This window comes from Coenobita brevimanus, chromosome 6, assembly GCF_032717465.1.
Source record: "Coenobita brevimanus isolate Jiangsu-jjx chromosome 6, ASM3271746v2, whole genome shotgun sequence".
Lineage (NCBI taxonomy): Eukaryota > Metazoa > Arthropoda > Malacostraca > Decapoda > Coenobitidae > Coenobita > Coenobita brevimanus.
Genome location: NC_136959.1, coordinates 59,388,587 through 59,394,586, shown reverse-complemented (window position 1 = coordinate 59,394,586; position 6,000 = coordinate 59,388,587).

The window sequence follows — 6,000 nt, the reverse complement described above, 5'->3', positions numbered from 1 at the left end:
TTCTCACCTTTTTTTTTTATTTGCTTCAACACAACTCGCTTTTCACACCTTCACACCACAATTTTTTCGAAACACGTAAAATACTGTATATATATATATATATAAAATGTCCCCTGGCAGAAGAAAAACCGCGTGTCAAAAAAACCAAGGGAACGGCCACAGAAATGAAGGCATATATACACTATTAATCCATTTACCTCACCCACGCCCAGCTTTATGGTTTTTCAAAATATTATATATATATATATATATATATATAAGAAAAATATCGGCATTTCTTGATGGGAAAAAACTACCGTACGTGATATGCAAAAACATCATGATCACAGTATACATTTAATTTTTCGGAAAATTCTTCAGCACTTTCTCTGATGGGAAAAAAAAAAAATAATACGTGATATGTATTAAAAAAAAAAAATTATGATCGAGCAGTAAAGTTTTTTCAGGAATTTTTTTGCACTTTGGAGATTGGGGTGGTGTGAAAAAATATATATATTTGTAATATTTTTTGGTAAATGATCAACACAGCGGAGTTTCTGTTTCTTATATATATTCTGCAGGTAATTTGTAGGTGCCACTGTTTATATTAATGTTTACTCAACCTGATTACATTTTTAATACAAACGAATATCACTCAAATATAATGTACTATTTTCATTTTTTAATTTCCACAACGTTTATTTTTATTTCTTAATATTCACTACGTTTATTACAGGTATTCACTTCACTTCAAACATTTAAACACACCGCGAAACATGAACTTTAATATCTAACATAAAAAAAAACACTCATAATCATACATTACTATTTGACAGTGTGTTTTAAGGGAAAGGACTGCTTATACTATTCATTCCACTCACAAATTCACACACAAGCGATGACAGAGGGATGAGGGAGGCTGGGCTGTATGCTAGGTGGTGTGGGAGACCTCGCTGCACCTTTTCCTAAGTGATTTATTTTGCATTTTCCACCTCAACAGTCTATTGGTTTATTTACATCGTTAAAACACCGATATAATTTACGTCAATACAGGGGATGTTGAGGGGTAAAGTCTAAAAAAAAAATCGTTATGGAAGAGATGTTACAAACTTTCCATGGCGATCTTGAATACGGGAGGGCTGAGATGAGAGTAAAGTGATGTGAGGATGATGAAGAGAAAGATGATGTGAAGGTGATGAGGAGATAATATGATGTTTTTATTTGTCTACGTCACCCGATGTCATGACTGCTTCCCCGGCATCATCATCATCATCATCAACTTGTCAGCTGGGTAGTTACAGTTGAAGGAAGTTAAGGAGCTTCTTTCCCCCACCGCACCAACCCTCACAGGCCACTCGTGCGGCGCTCAACTTTCCTGTGCGAGCGACAGTTCTCGATGTAAATACTCTCCCGCTCCTATTTACACTCGACTCGGGAGGGGAAACCTTTTAAACACTCATGGACGATTATTGAAATACCAAAACTCACCTATCAGGAGAGCAGTCGAAAAGAATAAAAGCTTCAACATTTTGTCACTAAAACAGGGGGCTCTCACTAACGCACTCCGTCACGTCTATCAAAAGACTGTGCTTTGTTCCCGCCCTAGATACGCTCGCTATTACGGTGCCATCTGGCGGCAACCTCCCGAAGCTTCTGGCCCTGTGACGTCACCGGTCCCGCGCCAAACCATAGGCACTGCTACTTTAGGATTTTATATTTCGTGCTCCACCGTTCCTTGCGTCCCACTTCTTGAGCCTTCTAACTTAACCCTCAGCTAATCAGAAGGTAGATAACACTATGCAAAGGAGAAACAAAACGCAGAGGAAATGAGTGAGAAAATAGATGTCTCCAAAGCCGAACTGATAAGGGTTCCGCTATCTCCTTCTCGGCGAGTTTTATCGTGATGTTTTATCGCTGTATGACGAAACACAACGTAGACGAGACTACCCAATAACTAACAACCTTTATCTGTCAGCTCCTGCACACTTACGCTAACACAGATAAGCGATAAAATAAATCTGTCGAATAAATTATGCAAGCGAATCGGCAGCCGTGCATTCTCGCGTGGAATGCAGTGATCAAATCCACCACAAACTTCACAGACTCATCCAATCTCCCGTGTATTATGCAATTTCCTCCCAGTACGCCGTTAAATATGACAAAAAATCGTACCGTACCCATCAATCACATTAATCCTTATCATTATTATTATTTTTTTTTTTCGTATCATGAGTGGTCCCTATGACAGGACGGGATCAAGTGAGGCCAGAGTGATGTGTTTTGCCCCCATAATGGATGTTTTTCCTTTACATGATTTACACTGCATCTCCTTTTGTTTTTATTTCCTAGTTCTCAGATAATAACTTTTTCATTGTGGCTACATCTTCTTATTCTGTCTTTTTTTAACCTTACTGCGTTTTCCCTGACGTGTTTAGCGGCCATTATGGTTACGTATATCTACCTAAATCTTGTGTTCAGTTTATCGATTCCATCCTTTAGTCCTATCACTTTCTCTCAGTCCCATCTTTAAGCTCTTTCTCTCCATCCTTCTATCTTCTCCATCCTTACGTTCTTTCTACACCATCCTTATTCTCTCTACTTCATCCTTACGTTCTCCTCTCCATCCTAACGTTCCTTCTACTCTATCTACAAAGCTCCTTCCAATCTCATGATCTTTTCACTCAATCGTCTTTTTTTTTTTTTTTTATTCCATACCACAGATTCTCTCCAGCCTCCCCCTCCCCACTCTCATTCCCTCTCCCTCACCTCGTGTTTTTATCTCCCCTTACGCTCGTTCCCCCTCTCCCCTCCCCTCATTCTCACTTTCATTTCCCCTCACCCTCATCTCCTTTCTCCCCTCTCATTATCCATCTCCCTCTTCTTTCCTACCCACCCCCTCTCATCATCTCTTTCCCAGTTCATTACCCTCTCTCTCTCTCTCTCTGGTGAGGTGATTGTGTGTGTGTGTGTGTGTGTGTGTGTGTGTGTGTGTGTGTGTGTGTGTGCGCGCGATCATTTGCGGGGTACCTATGAGTGTGTTTACCAAGCCTGGCCGTGGACAAAGATGCATCCTCACCTCATGTTCTTTGAGATATTGCATCCCCGCGCACGCACACACACACACACACACACACACACACACACACACACACACACACACACACACACACACACACACACACACACTCGAATGAGCTAGTTACGCGATTCTATGAAAAACTAACCTAGCTTGTAAATCTGACAATTGGGTGTAATAGTTTAGGGGAATAATGTGGTGCTTTCCTTGTCAGTCACAAAGTATGCAGTAAGTTAGTCCCAGGATTATCTAAAACGTGAACCCAGGAGACTGCAGGCTGAAACTGCCCTTTTCCAACAGTCCACCATCCTGCTTTCGGGGATAGGAAGGGAGGTGAGGAATGTTTGTATAACCAGGCAGGGAAGCCGTTCGGTTGTATCAGTGCCACCACATGAAAGCGTCCCATTCCTGCACTGAAGTCTAGAGGAAAGTACAGGTTGTTTCCTTGTCAGTCTCAGATCACCGAAATCAAAGCACAATAAGTGGGTACAAAGGAGTGAGAGTAGGCCAAGAGAGTGAGGTGCAGATATACAATAGGGGAGACATACTTGGTGGAGAGTGTATTGAGTTCCCTTTGGCAGTTGATGAAGTTGAGGTTGATGTCATTGTGTGTGTGTGTGTGTGTGTGTGAGTGTGTGTGTGTGTGTGTGTGGGTGGGTGGGTGTGAGTGTGTGTGTGTGTGTGTGTGTGTGTGTGTGTGTGTGTGTGTGTGTGTGTGTGTGTGTGTGTGAAAGATGAGTCAGGAGACAGAGGTACTGTTAGATAATGATGAGGGTATTCAGGTATGACACTGATAACAGGCTCGTTAATGATAAGGGGGTGCCTCAGAGATAAGACGTGTACATGAAACTGACCTCCACACACACACACACACACACACACACACACACACACACACACACACACACACACACAAAACCATCATAGGCAGAAACATAAAAACAAACACACAAACAAAGAACACCATCATAGACAAAGAAATAAACACACACACACACACACACACACACACACACACACACACACACACACACATACATACAAACACACACACACACACACACACACACACACACACACACACAAAACCATCATAGGCAGAAACATAAAAACAAACACACAAACAAAGAACACCATCATAGACAAAGAAATAAACACACACACACACACACACACACACACACACACACACACACACACACACACACACACACACACACACACACACACACACACACACACACACACACACATACATACACACACACACACACACACACACACACACACACACACACACACACACACACACAAAACCATCATAGGCAGAAACATAAAAACAAACACACAAACAAAGAACACCATCATAGACAAAGAAATAAACACACACACACACACACACATAAAAACACACACACACATACACACACACACACACACACACACACACACACACACACACACACACAAACTTTCACTATTCATCCTTATTTGTCACTATCAACAACATCGCTAATATCTACTCACTTTCCTCAACCCTTTCAGCACGATCGAGTCCTTTGTACTCTTTTCTTATCTCTAGATGACTATATACAGGTTAGGAGAGACGCCTTGTAGTGATGTGGTTTGCAGTAGTTTATATTTACTTCTTTTGTATGGTATTATATTTGTGTGACCCTTTATGACGAACTTATGTCTACCACCATCGTCCACCACCGCTACCACCATTATCTGTCACCATTACCCGCATCTACCACCACAACTTCATTCTCCACCAGCTACCACAATAGTATTAACCACTACTACCTTCCCCCCTACCACCACCACTGCCACCACAATTTACCACCACTGTCTCCTCCTACCACCACTCCTATGTATCACCTCCTCCCCCCTATTTCCCACTATCATCCCACACCACCCACCATACCAATATACCACAACAACCCCCATCTACCACCACCACCACCATCAACCATCAACTATCCCCCCCCCCCTCCTCTCTTTCCCACCACCTACTCACACCACCCACCTCACCAATTGACCACCACTGACACCACAACCCCCAACCACATCCCTCCTTTCCCAGCACCCCTCCAATTCACCCACTTCACCCTCCTCCCCACCATCAAAGGGGGAACTAAAGAAAGAGGCACAGGGCCCCAGGCAAACCACTACGACCCGCAGTGTTGGCCCATTAACATTCTACATCCCTCTTGCCTTCACCTCCACTCCACCTTCTCCTGTCCCCACCCTGCTTCAAATCTAGGCCAAGTGTGAATTATCTGACATTGCAGAGAAAAAAAAAAAATAAATAAATAAATAAATAATATAATACAGTAACTCAGCATTCAAGAAGGAGGGATGACAATATTAGACCAAGTTAAAGTACACAGAGTATAGTAGTTCCAGACTGCATCGTGCTGCATATTGCCCTATCTGAAAATGATAACACGTCGCAGCTTCAATAACTCATCTGCTACTGACTTGGAGCACAATTAAATGTTGGTGAGCGTCGACGTGGAAAAATATAGGGCAATAATGAACCCCGTGCGACACTATCTGTGCAGAGTTAACAGTGATGAATATTTGCTTACTGTTAATGTACTGAAAGAGAGGGATGCTTTCACTATACTGTAAATGGGTTGTGATATCTACGTCGTTGCACCATTGAGGAAGACGACGATGAAGCTTTACGATATGACAGATAAAGTTAAACACAATCCTTTCACTACTTTTATAATCTCTACCCTCACTCCTTCTCCACACATCCCTTCCCTGACCACACTCTTCTCCCAGCATCCCTACAGTATAATACACCTCCCCACTACCCCCTCTCATATCATACCTATCCCTCCCCTCTTCTCCCCTCTCCTCCTTTTCCCTCCCCATCCTCACAATTAACCACGACGGGTCAGCGGGGCGACTGGTAACAATAATTCCCCAGG